General features: G+C 42.7%; 1 protein-coding gene and 1 pseudogene across 1 annotated transcript in view; one reads left to right on the top strand and one right to left on the bottom strand.

The window, feature by feature from the left end:
- The window catches only part of LOC146871866 (synaptonemal complex protein 1-like), a 2,219,271-nt gene that overhangs the window by 471,685 nt on the left and 1,729,141 nt on the right, over positions 1–18,445 (top strand). The window lies entirely within an intron of this gene.
- Positions 17,144–17,273, bottom strand: LOC146871887 (U11 spliceosomal RNA; annotated as a pseudogene).

The following is an 18,445-nucleotide window of genomic DNA, read 5'->3' as shown; positions in this document are numbered from 1 at the left end:
GGCGAAGTCAAATTGAATCCTGGTAACTTCTAACCCTAGAAACACTGGGGATGCCAAATATTATAGGCCATATAGGCTAGTAAATTTGGTATCCCCTAAGGGTACGGATGCAAAATCTTGTGGAATGATGTACAAAATGTGAAAAGATACTGTAGTCTGCTATCAAATAAAAGGCAAATTCAATTAGTCAATGGCTAAAGGGTAACCCATGAAACATAGGGGATATGAGATATTACAGCAATGCGTGAGCCATAAAATTTGGTATTCCCCTAGTAAATGATGTTGGAAAGCAAAAGGAAGGGTGCTATTTGGTATAGAAATACTGTGCTCCTCCATCCAACATAAGGCGAAGTCAAATTGAATCCTGGTAACGTCTAACCCAAGAAACACTGGGGATCCCAAATAATATAAGCCGTATAGGCTATTAAATTTGGTATCCCCTAAGGGTACCGATGCAAAATCTTGTGAAAGGATCTACAAGTTGTGAAAAGATACTGTAGTCTGCTATCAAATAAAAGGCAAATTCAACTATTCAATGGCTAAAGGGTAACCAATGAAACATAGGGGATACGCGATATTATGGCAATACGTGAAACATAATAATTGGTATCCCCACAGTAAATCAGGTTGGAAAGCAAAGGGAAGGTTGCTATTTTGGGTAGAAATACTGTGCTCTTCCATCCAACATAAGGCGATGTCAAATTGAATCCTGGTAACTCCTACCCTGAGAAACGCTGGGGATACCAAATATTATAGGCCATATAGGCTATTATATTTGGTGTCTCCTAATTGTACCGGATGCAGAATCTTGTGGAATGAAGTGCAAAATGTGAAAAGATACTGTAGACTGCTATCAAATAAAAGGCAAACTCAATTGGTCAATGGCTAAAGGGTAACCCATGAAACATAGGGGATACAAGATATTACAGCAAAGCGTGAGCATAATATTTGGTATCCCTTAGTAAATGATGTTGGAAAGAAAAAGGAAGGGTGCCATTTGGTATAGAAATACTGTGCTCCCCCATCCAACATAAGGCAATGTCAAATTGAATCCTGGTAACCTTTAACCCGAGAAACGCTGGGGATACCAAATATTATAGGCTGTATAGGCTATTATAAGTGGTATCCCCTAAAGTATTGGAGGTAAAATCTTGTGGAATGATGTTCAAAATGTGAAAAGATACTGTAGTCTGCTATCAAATGAAAGGCAAATTCAATTGGTCAATGGCTAAAGGGTAACCCATGAAACATAGGGGATACAAGTTATTATGTCAATGCGTGAGCCATAATATTTGGTATCCCCTTAATAAATGATGTTGGAAAGCAAAAGGAAGGGTGATATTTGGTATAGAAATACTGTGCTCTCCCAGCCAACATAAGGCGATGTCAAACTGAATCCTGGTAACTTCTAACCCGAGATACACTGGGGATACCAAATATTGTTCCCGGTAAAGGCCATTATATTTGGCATCCCCTAAGGAACCGGATGTAAAATCTTGTGGAATGATGTAAAAATGTGAGAAGGTATTGAAGTCTGTTATCAAACATGAGGCAACTTCAGCTGGTCAATGGCTTAAGCGTAACCAATGAAACATAGGGGATACAAGATATTACAGCAATACGTGGGTCATAATATTTGGTATCCCCATAGTAAATGAGGTTTTAAAGATAAAAAAAGGGTGCTACTTGGCATAGCAACAATGTGCTCACCCATTCAACATAAGACTCTATCAAATTAAACCCTGGTAATTTCCAACTCGAGAAACACAGGGGATACCAAATATTATAGGCCATATAGGCTATTATATTTGGTATCCCCTAAGCGAACTTGATGTAAATTCCTAAGGAATTATGTACAAAATGTGAAAAGATACTGTAATCTGCTATCAAATAAAAGACAACTTCAAGTGGTCAATGGCTAAAGGGTAACCCATGGAAAGTAGGGGACACGAGATATTACAGTAATGCGTGAGCCCAAATACTTGGTATCCCCATAGTAAATGATGTTGGAAAGCAAAAGGAAGGGTGGTTTTTGGTAAAGAAATACCTTGCTCCCACAACCAACATACGGAGAAGTCAAATTGAATCCTGGTAATTTCTAACCTGAGAAACGCTGGGGATACCAAATATTATAGGCCGTATAGGCTATTCTAATTGGTATCCCCTAAGGGTGCAAAACCTTGTGGAATGATGCACAAAATGTGAAAAGATACTGTAGTCCGCTATAAAAAAAAAGGCAAATTCAATTGGTCAATGGCTAAAGGGTAACCCATGAAACATAGGGGATACCAGATATTACGGAATGTGTAAACCATAATATTTCGTATCCCCACAGTAAATTATGTTGGAAAGTAAAAGGAAGGGTGCTTTTTGGTATAGAAAGACCTTGCTCCCGCATCCAACATAAGGCGAAGTCAAATTGAATCATGGTAACTTCTAACCAGAGAAACACTGGGGATACCAAATATTATAGGACGTAAAGGTCTATTATAGTTTGTATCCCCTAAGGGTACGGATGCAAAATCTTGTGGAATGATGTAGAAAAATGTGGAAAGATACTGTAGACTGCTATCAAATAAAAGACAATTTCACCTAGTCAATGGCCAAAGGGTAACCTATGAAACATAGGGGATACAAGATATTACAGCAATGCATGAGCCATAATATTTGGTATCCCCATAGTAAATGATGTTAGAAAGAAAAAGCAAAGGTGCTATTTGGTATAGGAATACTGTGCTCCTCCATCCAACATAAGACAATCTCAAATTGAATCCTGGTAACTTCTAACCCGGGAAACGCTGGGGATACCAAATATTATAGGCCCTATAGGCTATTATATTTGGTATCCCCTAAGGGTACCGGATGCAAAATTTTGTGGAATGATTTACAAAATGTGAAAAGATACTGTAATCTGCTATCAAGTAAAAGGCAAATTCAATTGGTTAATGAATAAAGGGTAACCCATGAAAAATAGGGGATACAAGATATTATGGCAATGTGTGAGCCATAATATTTGGTATCCCCTTAGTAAATCATGTTGGAAATCAAAAGGAAGTGTGCTATTTGGCTTACAAATACTGTGCTCCCGCATCCAACATAAGGCAAAGTCAAATTGAATCCTGGTAAGTTCTCACCCCTAGAAACACTGGGGATACCCAATATTATAGGCCGTGTAGGCTATTAAATTTGGTATCCCCTTAGGGTGCGGATGCAAAATCTTGTGGAATGATGTACAAAATTTGAAAAGATACTGCAGTCTGCTATCAAATAAAAGACAAATTCAACTGGTCAATGACTTAAGGGTAAACCATGAAACATAGGGGATATTATATTTTATGGCAATGAGTGAGCCATAATATTTGGTATCCCCTTAGTAAATGATGTTGGAAAGCAAAAGAAAGGGTACTATTTGGTACAGGAATACTGTGCTCCCCCATCCAACATAAGGCAACGTCAAATTGAATCCTGGTAACTTCTAAACCGAGAAACACTGGGGATACCAAATAATATAGGCCGTATAGGCTGTTAAATTTGGTATCCCCTACGGGTACGGATGCAAATTTTGTGGAATGATGTACAAATGTGAAAAGATACTGTAGTCTGCTATCAAATAAAAGGGAAATTCAATTGGTCAATGGCTAAAGGGTAACCCATGAAACATAGGGGATATGATATATTACAGCAATGGGTGAGCCATAATATTTGGTATCCCCATAGAAAATGATGAGGAAGGGTGCTAATTGGTATAGAAATACTGTGCGCCTCCATCCAACATAAGGCAAGGTCAAATTTAATCCTTGTAACTTCTAACCCGAGAAACGCTGGTGATACCAAATATTATATGCCGTATAAGCTATGATAGTTGGTATCCCCTAAGGGTACGGACGCAAAGTCTTGTGGACTAATGTACAAAATGTGAAACAAAAGGCAATTTCAACTATTCAATGACTCAAGGGTAACCCATGAAACATAGGGGATACGAGATATTGCAGTAATGCATGAGCCATAAGATTTGATATCCCCATAGTTAATAATGTTGGAAAGAAAAAGGAAGGGTGCTCTTTGGTATAGGAATACTGTTCTCCCTCATCCAACATAAGGCGAAGTCAAATTGAATCCTGGTAACTTCTAACCCTAGAAACACTGGGGATGCCAAATATTATAGGCCATATAGGCTAGTAAATTTGGTATCCCCTAAGGGTACGGATGCAAAATCTTGTGGAATGATGTACAAAATGTGAAAAGATACTGTAGTCTGCTATCAAATAAAAGGCAAATTCAATTAGTCAATGGCTAAAGGGTAACCCATGAAACATAGGGGATATGAGATATTACAGCAATGCGTGAGCCATAAAATTTGGTATTCCCCTAGTAAATGATGTTGGAAAGCAAAAGGAAGGGTGCTATTTGGTATAGAAATACTGTGCTCCTCCATCCAACATAAGGCGAAGTCAAATTGAATCCTGGTAACGTCTAACCCAAGAAACACTGGGGATCCCAAATAATATAAGCCGTATAGGCTATTAAATTTGGTATCCCCTAAGGGTACCGATGCAAAATCTTGTGAAAGGATCTACAAGTTGTGAAAAGATACTGTAGTCTGCTATCAAATAAAAGGCAAATTCAACTATTCAATGGCTAAAGGGTAACCAATGAAACATAGGGGATACGCGATATTATGGCAATACGTGAAACATAATAATTGGTATCCCCACAGTAAATCAGGTTGGAAAGCAAAGGGAAGGTTGCTATTTTGGGTAGAAATACTGTGCTCTTCCATCCAACATAAGGCGATGTCAAATTGAATCCTGGTAACTCCTACCCTGAGAAACGCTGGGGATACCAAATATTATAGGCCATATAGGCTATTATATTTGGTGTCTCCTAATTGTACCGGATGCAGAATCTTGTGGAATGAAGTGCAAAATGTGAAAAGATACTGTAGACTGCTATCAAATAAAAGGCAAACTCAATTGGTCAATGGCTAAAGGGTAACCTATGAAACATAGGGGATACAAGATATTACAGCAAAGCGTGAGCATAATATTTGGTATCCCTTAGTAAATGATGTTGGAAAGAAAAAGGAAGGGTGCCATTTGGTATAGAAATACTGTGCTCCCCCATCCAACATAAGGCAATGTCAAATTGAATCCTGGTAACCTTTAACCCGAGAAACGCTGGGGATACCAAATATTATAGGCTGTATAGGCTATTATAAGTGGTATCCCCTAAAGTATTGGAGGTAAAATCTTGTGGAATGATGTTCAAAATGTGAAAAGATACTGTAGTCTGCTATCAAATGAAAGGCAAATTCAATTGGTCAATGGCTAAAGGGTAACCCATGAAACATAGGGGATACAAGTTATTATGTCAATGCGTGAGCCATAATATTTGGTATCCCCTTAATAAATGATGTTGGAAAGCAAAAGGAAGGGTGATATTTGGTATAGAAATACTGTGCTCTCCCAGCCAACATAAGGCGATGTCAAACTGAATCCTGGTAACTTCTAACCCGAGATACACTGGGGATACCAAATATTGTTCCCGGTAAAGGCCATTATATTTGGCATCCCCTAAGGAACCGGATGTAAAATCTTGTGGAATGATGTAAAAATGTGAGAAGGTATTGAAGTCTGTTATCAAACATGAGGCAACTTCAGCTGGTCAATGGCTTAAGCGTAACCAATGAAACATAGGGGATACAAGATATTACAGCAATACGTGGGTCATAATATTGGGTATCCCCATAGTAAATGAGGTTTTAAAGATAAAAAAAGGGTGCTACTTGGCATAGCAACAATGTGCTCACCCATTCAACATAAGACTCTATCAAATTAAACCCTGGTAATTTCCAACTCGAGAAACACAGGGGATACCAAATATTATAGGCCATATAGGCTATTATATTTGGTATCCCCTAAGCGAACTTGATGTAAATTCCTAAGGAATTATGTACAAAATGTGAAAAGATACTGTAATCTGCTATCAAATAAAAGACAACTTCAAGTGGTCAATGGCTAAAGGGTAACCCATGGAAAGTAGGGGACACGAGATATTACAGTAATGCGTGAGCCCAAATACTTGGTATCCCCATAGTAAATGATGTTGGAAAGCAAAAGGAAGGGTGCTTATTGGCAAACGAATACTGTGCTAAGCCATCCAACATTGGACCACGTCAAATTGAATCTTTGTAAGTTCTTACCCGAGAAAAACAAGGGATACCAAATTTTATAGGCGGTAGAGTCCATTATATATGGTACCAGATATTACAGCAATGCAGAAGCTGTAATATGTGGTATAATAGTACAATATTATGGAAAACGGAGGGAAGGATGCCATTTGGCAGGAAAATACTTTGGTCACCCGGACAACAGAATGTCATGTCCAGTTGAATCCTGGTATGGTCTATCCCGAGAAACATAGGGATACCAAATATTATAGCCCTTATGAGACATTATATTAGGTATCCTCCAAAGGAACTAGATGTGAAAGCTTGCGCAGTGGATTCATAAATGTGAAAAGATATAGCAGCCTGCTAGCAAATAAAAAGCAACTTAAGTTGATATGTGGCTAAAAGGTAACGCTTGAAAAGTTGGGGATTCTAGATATTACTGCACTGCAGAAGCCATAATATGTGGTATCCCACAGTAATATAATATGGAAAACACAGGGAAGGGTGATATTGGGCAGGAAAATACTTTGTCCACAGAATGCCATGTTAAATTGAATCCTGGTAAGCTCTAACCCAAGAAATATAAGGAATACCAAAAATTATAACCCAAACAAGGCGTTATATTTGGTATCTCCGAAAGGAAGCAGATGTGAACACTTGTGGAATCAAATGAAAAATGCAAAGAATTAGTGCAATCTACTATCATATAAAAGGTAACTTGAATTGGTCAGTGGCTAAAAGGTAACCGTTGAAAAGTAGGGGATAACAGAAATTAAAGCAATGCAGGAGCAGTAATATGTGATATCCCTACAGTAAAAGATGTTGGAAAACACAGTGACGGGTGCTATTTGTCAGGAATATACTGTGTTCATGTAGCTCAAAGTATGCCATGTCAAATTGAATCCTGGTAAGCTCTAACCCGAGAAACATAGGGAACACCAAATATTACAACCCTTATAAAGCATCATATTTAATATCCCCAGAAGGACCCTGATGTTAAAGCGTGTGGAATGAAATCACAAATATGAAAAGATACAGCAGTATGGTATAAAAAAAGACAACTTGAGTTGAGAAGTAGGGAAAATCAGATTTTACAGAAATACATGAGCTGTAATATGTGGTATCACTTTAGGGAAAGATGTTGGAAAAATCAAGCAAGGATTCTATCTAGTAGAAAAAGTAATGTGTTCATACAGCCAACATAAGGCCATGTCAAATTGTATCCTGGCAAGTTCAATCCTCAGAAAAATAGGGCCTACCAAATATTACAGGCTGTACAGGCCATTATATTTGGTATTCTTCAAAGGAAGCAGATGTGAAAGCTGTGAAATTATATCAAAAATGCAAAACAAGACTGTAGGCGTCTAACAAATAAAAGGCCATTTAAACTGGTCAGTGGCTAAAAGGAAACCTTTGAAAAGTGGGGACAAAGATATATTAATGCATGAGCAATTTTGTTTGCTACCCCCATACAAAAAGATATTGGAAAACAGAAAGATTGGTACACATTGTTAGAAAAAAATATTGTGTTCACTTAACCAATATGGAAATGTCTTGTTACTTACCCATTTCAAATGTTTTCTAAATGTGAAATACAAAATGCTATGGAGCAAGCGGAGGATGTGCTGCAACCAGTAGCACCCAAGATTGGCTGCTAGTCACTGACCAGACCAAGTAGAGGCAATATCCACCACCTAAAACCAAATAACATATTGAGGCTAAGGATATTTTTTAGCTTTCAAATTTTTTTTGTGTGCAATGTTTCCCCTTGAATTTGGCATGCCCTTCACTTTGAAGCAACCGCCTAGTACACCTTATAAACTCTGACCGTAACTTTTATTTGTTAAAGTGAAGCTTGCGCTGCAGGTATTTGAATGTCTGGATTCTCTTTGGGTTGCTGACCATTACACTGTTCATTTTCACACAGCACTTTTAGTGTTCCCAAGCCAGTCAGTCTTCTATTTTAAACTACAAGAGCGCTTTGCATGCAGCAAGTTTTTCAGCTATACTGTCAATCTTAAAAGAGTAACTAAAAGTCCCAGAATGGTCAATGTAGACTAAAAAGTGAAGATTTACATCTCTCGTAATAAAGAGAGACCTGACACTGGGGCTGCACCAGAAACAAAAATCATTTGGTTACGTTTACTTTTCCGAAACAGCCAAGTGCTGGCACATGAAAAGGTATTTGTGTAAAATGCCCTATATTCATATGTAACAATTATGCTTCCTTTTAATAATCATTGTAGGAAATGACCATATTTTGTGTGGCGTCCCTCCAGATTTTTCCCATATCTGCTTTGCTAGCTTTACAACTCTGTGCAATTTACCCCTGCTAGTAGAGTGCCTGTGTGCCCTCTTAGATAGGGTTAATTTGGCTTATTTCTCATTGGAATATTTAACTTGCTTGGATGTCCTTACTATATGATGTAGAAAGTGAACACAGGGTCCGGAAATGTAATGGCACTAGAGGACTGCAGTACCTATAGTGCCATCAACTACAGCAGCAGGGCAAACATGGCTTCAGGCCTACCCTGTGTATTCCTGACTGATGCACTGTAAAAATGTACTGTGCATTCATTCAACAAAACGTTTTTTGTTAGGTAAAATCATTTCATTTGAATATCAAAAAGTCACTCCTGTTTAGGCTGTATAGCCCACAAGTCAGTGTGCATGGTCTATGAAAGTAGAACAGTAGTAATATACAGTTAACAGTAGAAATATACAGTTAACATGCCCTTATAGTGACTTGCACCCAAAAGCTATTTATACTGTGAGAAGGCTCTTGCTATCCCAAAGGGAAACACTGAGAAGTGATTGTAAAAATAAATGTTGGTATCTCCAGTTAGAGTCCAGCTACAAAAATTATGAAACAACTATTTTCTATTAGTTATTAAAATCCCAACTCAATGGTGTGAAGTCGTATTTTTAATGAATATTAGGAAACGGTATATTTTAGAAAGTAAAATTTCCCTGCTTGAAGCTGCTCAGGCTAATTTGCATTCTCTCATAAGCAGTGGCACAGCCAGGAATAGGCCATGATGAATGGTATGAAAAATGATCATAGGGCAGGTACAATGGCTTGGGAATCAGGAGTTGTTTTTCTCTTCCCCTGGCAGAAAGACCAGTGGGGTTGGTCCAGGAACTAATTTACTTCGAAGGGGTGTCCCCTGTAACAGGCAAATGTTTGGTAACACCTGGAGAGGTCCTGGCTTATGTCCTTCCTATTAGGCTGGCCCCAAATGCTACCTCCAGAACTGGTGTAGGGTGACCTCAGAAAAGGAGAGCGTTGATTTATCTGGCCATACATCTAGGAGGGCAGTGCACACAGGCTCTGCATAAAGAGAAAAGGATTTCTCCATCTTTGATTTTGAGAGTGAGCGGGCACTGTGGAATTGTTTACAGAAGGGCAACCAGGAACAGTTTCAAAAGCGGGTAGGGTTAACCCTAGGAACTTTTACCCATTCGCTTTGAGCGCCATTAGGAGCAATACACGCGTTGGTACCAAGCGTTAATATGGAACCTCAAGACACCCTTTTTAATCACACTTTATGGACCTGTGGAAGAAGAAAAGAGGACCAGACCTGATTTCTGTAACTAAAGCAGAGCCTTGAAGGATTGGGCTTGCTTTCCCTTGTAACCGGGACAAAAAAGTAGACACCTATTGACCTGTATAGCTATAGGGCCACAACAAGCTGCAAGAGGACTTTTCCATGAAGTGCCCAGCTGACCAATAACAACTGGACCTGGCTTGATACCTGCTGATGACTCCCAACTGTTGTTTCTCAGGTCCTGGAAACCTGAGCTGTGTCTAACTGCACTTGTCATACCACCTCTGAAAAGTTGGTACCTACAAGGTTTTAGATTTCCAGCTCTCAAGAGGACCGGAACACACAAACCCATTCTATCCACCCACGGCATAGCCATGCTGGTTTGAAGAAAGTAGTTTCTCCCACTTGGAGCTTCGCCGCAGCAGCAAATCAGTGGGCCCTGATCGATAAGGTACCGGGCCTCATGGAACTCACCGTCGGATACAGCCTGGGGGCTTGACCCACTGAAGGATTTTGACTTCAATTTCAGAGACTGAGTCCCAAGGAAAAACTCTACTATGGCCATTGAATATCAATGGTGTGTAATCCTTTTCGGTGCTATTATCACTTTGATCTTTAATATGCATATCTGATGTATCCCTAATGGATCAGTCTTGTTTTGGTGTCATTTGGCTTATTAAATTTTACTCTATTTTTATAATTCGGTTTGGTATTTTTATTGCTTGGTGTTTTTTACTTTATTACTGTTCTGACAGTGGATAAATAAGTCACATATTGCCCTAAATTAAGCCTGTCTTATCTACACCATTCCTATCAGCGGGTGGAGCTTAGGTTAATTAGTGACTTTGAAGGTCCACGCTGTCTCGAGTTGTGAATATTTCTTGAGATGTATAGTTGTCCACCCCAAATATTAATCCAATTTCTTGCAATCATAGAAGAGATGCATATTTTTAAAGGACTGCTTTGTGTGCTTCTTGTTGTAGGTGTAAATGTCAAAAGGAAAAAAAAATACATAGTTGTATTGCTTTTTAGGTTGAGCCTAGGGAACGCACATGTGCTGTCTGTAAGACCTGTTATATTGATAAAGGAGTTTGCTCCTGCCTGCTGCTTAACATTGGTTCAGTTCAGTGTCGCTCTTCTTTGTTGCCTCCTAAGTGGTACATGCAGCGATACCTCACTTCAGTTTTTCGCAGAGGAGCACCGCCTAAATACAGTTTCTTTCTGCTTGCATTCTTCATCTGTTGTTGGGGAGAACAATTTTTTCTTATTGTTGCAGCGCGGCATGCCATGCTTTATCACTGTGCAACAAATGTAAAGCCCAGCTCATATGTACAGCCGCCCACCCCTGCATTTCTCTCATTACCAGCCCACAACCCCCCATTTCTCTCATCAATCAGTGGTGAGAATAAAATAGTGGTGGCTCGCCTGGATGCTGTGAACTTAAATGCATGAAGTCTGCCCTCCGTGTGACAGTGTCTCTGCTAAGAGCCGTCCTGCTTCTTTCGCTAGTACTTGTTTTGTGTTGCTGCCGCTGTATTAGGTTTGTGAGCCCTCAACCATGATTACGCAGTTTGCGATCCCTTAACCAAGATGGCGCATCCTAAACAGATTATCTTCAGCGTTGAAAGTACCTTAACTAATCTGGCGCCCTTAGGGTCACAAAGTAAGGGTGCTGCGCTGGTCAAAATAATCCAGTTTTTGCCTCCCTTCTGCCTCCGGTGCTGGCTGAGCTGCTGGAGGCCCTGGAAGACAGCAACGAGACCATGGGGTCCACGCTGCTGCAGCAGGTGAAACTGGGCCTGGCAAAGCTGGAGCAGGCAACGCGCATTGCCTTGGAGCTCCATTTGTTCAGGTAGGGCAGGGTGGTGGGCTGTCTGGGTAGGTACAGCATCACAAGTTCGGCAGGAGTGCTTTTTAATACAATACATTCTGAACACCTGAAACTGTTATCTGCAACTTTGCAAGGCATACAAAATGTTTCAGGAGCGTACTTTGGGTATAGTTATACTTCTGATTTGTGAGGCTAGACTATTGTTTTTTCAGAGCACAGTGGAGCCTTATTTCTACTTCGTAGTGCTTCAGTGAATATATGGGTCAGGTGTTTGGTGAGAGAATAAGGACTTTCGCCTAGCCCATCAACTAAAGCAGTACATTAAACATTCTGGGGCCGTACTGCAGATGAGTGCGCCAGCGCTAATTATCGCTGTGCGCCAGAGTATGTCTGTGCTTATGTGCATTTGCGTCTGTGCGCTAATACAATATGCACACAGACGCAAACGCTTATAAACACAGAGTTCAAAGTCTTCACCAACATCACGTCGCATTACAGACTGATCCTCTGTAATGCCATTGGGCGTACTATCAGTGACAATTGGCGCTGGCGCAGTCATCTGTAATACGGCCCCAGATATCTTCTGTTTGGTCTTCCAATCAAGTAAGCAACAGAGATACTGGGAAGATGCTGCTGTGAATGCTCACTCGGAAATGTTGCAGTCCTCAGAACAAAAAGACGGTAATGCTGCCCCTGCTGTGCCAGTCATGCCATCCCTTCCTTGCCCTCACACGGTTACAAGTTGCAAGGCTCTGGAAACATGTAGCATGCCCTTTGTGTGCATGTCATGCACCAGAGAGTTTACAAATAGGCCTATATTTGGCAGTCTCAATGCCACAGAGTGGCATAATTGTGTTCATCAACAAGGCATAGTCAACGTGTCCTTGCAACGTGCAGCACACCACATGCAAGTGCTATAAATGGGACCAGTCATCCGACTTTTCCTTCATCAGTCATAATTAGTAACTGTCTCTTGTAAGGTTTGATGGAACACAGTATTTAAGATTTGAATGGGTTAAACCAGCGACCAAGTGTAATACTGTGTTGGAAGACTGCAGATTAGGCAGGCATCCAAGCAGCTGACAATGAAGCTTAGTTTTGGGGTAAGGGCACAAAACCACCACCAACTTCTGAATTGTAAATGGGATTTTATGTTTATTGAGATCTGGGCCACTAGGAAGCCTGATATATCATCCAGTCTTGACCAAAGGTCCAATAAAGTACAAAACTTTCCTTTTTATAAATATTCTCCCTATGTGTCCATCTTTTTCTTTCCATACCAACCATCTGTAACTTTCCTACCCATGCATCAGCTACCATCTTTTCATTCAACTGATCACCCAGACATCCCTGCATGTACAGCCATCCATCCATTCAAGCATTCATACAAATAGCTATCATTTCACCAACCCATCCATCCTAACTGCACCTCTACTTCTTAAATGCTCACATTATCTGGATGGTAGCCACATTATTCCACTACACACCACATAACACCAACTTTCCTCTATAACACATAAATACAGGGGCGTAACAAAGGCTCCCGCAGCCCCCGCGGTGTGGGGGGGCCCCGAGCTCCAGGGGCCCCCTAAGCACACTGTACACTACTCTTACACTCACAGATGCGGCGCCGCCCGTGGCTTGAGCGTGTTGCTCCAGCAACTTGGGGATTGCAGCAGTCTGCTGGAAGGCTCACCCAACTGCATTATTGCGCTTTTCAATCCCCGCAGCGCAGCCTCTATCAGCCTGATGTCGTATCCTGCTTTTGGATCACGGCCTGCACAGGGAGTTTGTTTTGCGAGCCTTCCCTTTATGCCACTCTGAAACTCTGGCTACGCAGGGTGCCAGCGCGCGCTGCACCGGCTCTGCTGCTCCCCGCAGACGTGCTGCCAGCCGCAGCTGGGCTCAGTAAGTTAATACTAGTTAAATGTGTGCTCTCGGCCCTGGAGTGGCTGAGTGCTACAATGTACCAAATCTGCCCGGGAGCTAGCCTGTTGTGCCTGTGCCCTGGCTCAGGGGCGTAAGCATATCTCCTGCGCCCGCCGCGGCTCCGCGCAGCTTTACAGACAAGCACAAGACTGACTTTCACACTGCTCCAATCAAGATGGGGGGCAGGACCACCTGCCCTCAGCAGTGGTTGCTATGGCACACCATGGGGGCCCAGGATTAAATCCGGATGTGAACGTTATTGCCTCGTTACATCCTGAAGTAAGAAGATAGGAAGTGAGGTAGGTGAGAAGCGGCGGGGGACTCAGTAGTTTCAAACAGAAGAGCGCCGCCTGCAAGCTCCTGCGCCTGCTTGCACTGCGTTGAGCCGTCGTGGTTTCAGACATGCATTATCCGGGTTCCTGTGTGATTACATTAAGAATCACAAAGGAGTGAGTTGCGGCCAAGAACTGTCCCAATTACAGTTCCTCGCTGAACCATATTGCATTGTTAACCTCCTCTGCCTTCTCTGTCAGCGTCAGCCAGCAGTACAGCAGTTTGAGGTTCACCCTAAGCCGCTGCCCGCTTCCGTAGTCAGTGTCTGGGACGGAGGCTCAGGCACATGTACATCCTGAGATAGCAGTCGGCTATGGATCATGACAGTTGCTGCCCTCCTTGCTCATTTTTGGGAAACCAAAGCCCATTCACTACCAGAAGCTAGCTGTTGTCAGGAGTCTGACTACAGAAATCCCGAGGCGTCAGAGACGCAGTCCCCGTGAGGCCCTGGATCGTGCAGGTGGCAGCACAGAGACACGTAGCACCGTCGGACCCTGAGGAAAGATCTAGAAACGGCAGCGGGATTGTATGTGAGGGACTGTCTGCCAGTTACGCCTTCACTGGCCTAAACCATGTGCTAACGGCGCACAGACAGTAGTTTGCAACCCGCTTTCCAGTCAGGTAAGCCAGACATCTGACTGCTTTAAGATTTACTATTTTCCCTGCAAAGTTTTTGGTTGTGTTTCTAGGAAACAATCTCTATTTGTGACTTTCTGTACAATTGACTGGTGACTTTGGGTTAACATTAGCCTAGGGAGTTCTGCGTAATGATCACGTGTTATTGGGCTTGTGCAATCAATAGTCCTGCAGCGTGTTTTGGCATATTGTCACTTTTCACTACCACCAGTGGGTGAATTTACATGAAAACTTCTAAGTTTACATTTTTCCTTTGACCTCGTGTGGGCGCTGTGCATGACACTTACGTTGGTGTGCTGTGATAAGTATGTGTTGGTGGGTTCGGCAAAGGATGTTTTATCTAATTGCAGCTGCCCCCTTCAGCCCATCTGGACATAATCAGCAGGCCAGATGGATCTGAACTTCACCCTTACCAGCGAAGGCCTCTCGTCATGTACGTTTGTCAGTCTGCATAAAAGGGCCCGATTGCATCCATAACATGACCCATGGGAGAGAGACTACAACAGAAAGGCTGCCTGTCAGTAGACAGCGCCATCACCATCAAGCAGCCCCGCAAGATCTAGAGAGCATAGGTGGCCTGAGAGGTGTCGAGAGCTGTAGTGTGTGAGTCACTGCTCAGCTGCAAGGCTATCCCTGCAATGGCAGTGTGCAGGGGTCCGGAGTCTGTAGCTGTGGTGCATTTCTTCACGAGCTTTTACTTTAATATTAAACCAGTTAAATCTTACTGCCAATTTTGCATTCATTTACCACTCATGGCCCTCCAATAAAGTTGGTGCCCTTCCAGTTTTGGTGCTTTGCAGTAGTTTTAAGATTTTCCAAGAGTTTCTTGTTGCTCAAATGGGTGTCATTTCTGATATTTATGTTTCCCTCATCTTCAATACTTTATTTTGCTTGCAAGAAAGTGTCACTCAGTCGTTGAATGTCACTCATAATTACACTGAAATTATGAAAATGTCACATAAGCAATCTGAAACCTTGGCAGCTATGAAAGGCGTGACAATGCATTTCAGAGCGGTGATGCGGAACACCACACTGAAATGCGAGAGCGTCACACCTGATGCATGATACTTGGCAGAACTGTTTAGGGCGGCTGGCTAGTATGAGGCAGTGCTGCGGAGAAGCGCTGCAAAAAATCATGGCGCAGGCCGCGGTGCTCTCAGCGCTGCCTGCTGCAGCTCGCACCGGCCCTGGCCACCCCCTGCTATCAGCTGTTATTACCTGCCCTTCCCCGTGTCATTTCCTATATAACCGCAATTGGGAGCTGAGAGAATTCAGTCTGTCACAGGACGTCCCCGCAGGAGTCAGGACAGCTGAGTGGCCTGGATGACTATCACTGGTCGCAGACTGGGGCCAGGCGGCAAACTGAAATTGCTACGGCCTGCGGTGACTTAAGGCCTGAGTCTGTCTGCAAATCAGCCTTGCAGACCATGGTCGCTGCCCTCCATTATGGAGCGCCGAACGCGGAAGTCAAGAATTGGATAAGAGTGTTAAAAACCGTTATGGGAGTCAACCAACCTGCTGCCAAAAAGTGTCCAGGGTCTCGTCAGCAAGCACTTGACCCATGACGGTAAGATAACTTTTTCATTGATATTGGGAAAGTACATACTGAGATGTGCTAACATTGAGCTTTGTGAGGGAAAGGTTGGTATTTTTCTCGAATATAGGTCCCGTACAGTGACTGTTTCCTAAATTAATTTAAAGCAAGATCTGTTTCATATTTAATTAGCTCCTCTGCTTCTCCATTCACAATCCTGAGGCACTGTCGCACTGAAAATAGTAACATGCATTAGTGTTGTTGAGCAACATAATTTGAAAAGTCATTGTTGTTAAATACATACGCAAAAACTATTAAAACAGTGCACCCTATATATTATTGCAGTGTATGTAAATGGACCTATGTTACAATCAGGGCATTATCCCATACACTGAAGGCACATATCTCTTTTCAGATATTTAATGGACATATTGAGACAGATGATAAACTCTGTGATCTTTCTCATCTGCAATGACATCTTTTCTACTGATCAACATTTCTATATTGCGGTGATTGATGTGATTTATGGCAGCGACTCTGGACTGCCCCACTGAATCTCCAGACTAACTTTGAGTATGACTGGCATCGCTGTACCTACTGTCCACAGTGCACGCACAACACAGATCATCTGATGATGTGAACCTGCACACCCCTTTTGTTACCTGTGTCAAACTTTAACCAGTTCTCTTTTGGTCTGTCTGCATCTGCCATATGTTTGGATGCTTTCATAAGGGGACATACTGTTTTACACACAACAGCGCCCTGGCTGGCTGTAATCTACATATGCCCCAGCCTTACTCTTCTGAGCCTTGCCTGATGAAAAGTGTCTGTGGTCACTGCCCGATCAGTTTAAAAGGGCACTAGGTTAGTTCCCTTCAATTTCTGGTGCTTTGCAGCCATTTTAAGATCTCTTTAGAGTTTCACATTGCTCAAATGGGTGTAATTTCTGATATGTTTATGTTTCCCTCTTCTACATTGCTTGATTCTGCTTGGTAGAAAGTGTCACTCATAATCCTTGAAATGTCCCTCATAATTACACTGAAATTATGCAAATGTCACACATAGCAATCTGAAACTTCGGCAGCTATGAGACAGGGTCCGTCTGAACTCTGGGACCTAGTGTAAAGTTGACTCATCGCTCAATGCTTGCTCATATATTACAAGGTGCATGCGCCAGAAGCCTCGGCAACAAAAATTATGTTTCCGAAATCTTTTGATATCGATTCCGCGCAAGACGCTCCAAGTTACCCCGAAGCCCCCTGTGTGCCACTCACAGCAGAAACCCTTTTTAGCCAAATGTACTTAGTATAACACTGCGCCTGGCGGCTAGTTCTATGTCTTGTAGCGCGAGGGAATATGTCACTTAAATACCACACCATATGCATTTTATGGAAGATCTGCATGCTGAGCCTGCGCACGGCGCAGCTGTGTGGTTTTCAGCCTCAGGGTGGGGCATCAGGTGGGCAAGGGCAGGGACCAGGGCTGGGCTGACTGAATTGTCATGCGCAGTCAGTGTAAAGTACGTGCGGACCGGAAATGCACGGACCCACGACTGCAGGGCTAAAAATGTTACCTGCCAGGAAAGCACAGAAATAGGGTGTAATGCTCAATCTTAGGGTGACTGTGCTGGAAAAGCACTGACCCCGGGTACTGTCCTGTAGAAGCCTGACCATCTCGCGGACCCGGCTTCTGATTTATCTCGCGGCGCGCGCTCCACTGTCCTCGGCTCCACGGGCTCGAAGCGCTGACATCACGGTCTGTTGATTTGCTGAGCGCTGCGCGGAGCTCGTGCAGAGACAGAGCGGGCGCTGCGAACAGCACAGAGCGGAGGCATGGGGAGCCGCCGGCACGGACAACTTGCCCCCACCGGGGAGTGAGGGAAGGGGTTCCGAGGGTCCCACACTTGGGAAAGCTTATTCCTTACTCCGGGAGGAGCAAGATTAGTCTCAACCTGCACTTACCTCAAAATGCACGGGGACACTTTTAACCTGCACCAAGTGCACTTACCCCTGCCTGCATCAGGCGTACTAACTACAACTTGCACAGAGAGAAATCACATCACCTGAATTACGCACATTTACACTGCAGATGTGAGGGGGCTTTTGCCTGCATCTATGACACTTACACATACAGCAGGAATTCTGGATGGAGGAATTTGTCTCATCTTGCATCTTGGGGCACTTACGGCACTAGGCATATTTATTGTAATTCAGCTTGTAACTTTTCCTTGGCATTCACTAGTTACGCCCCTCACACTGGGACAGTTACAACATAGGAGCTAGTATGACAGCACCAAGGGGACTTATCGGCAAAATGTACAAGAGCCATGTACGTCCAACTGCATCCCCTTGAACTTATGCCCTGACCCCCACCTCACCTTGGGGGTTAAATATAGCACTGGAGCACTTGAAGATCCTGTACTGAACACTTGCTTCGCTCTGCACCAGGGACATTTACGTCAA

Source organism: Triturus cristatus, chromosome 1_1 (assembly GCF_964204655.1).
Source record: "Triturus cristatus chromosome 1_1, aTriCri1.1, whole genome shotgun sequence".
NCBI lineage: Eukaryota > Metazoa > Chordata > Amphibia > Caudata > Salamandridae > Triturus > Triturus cristatus.
Note: the sequence above shows the minus strand (reverse complement) of the source record. Positions and strands in the feature narration are given on the sequence as shown.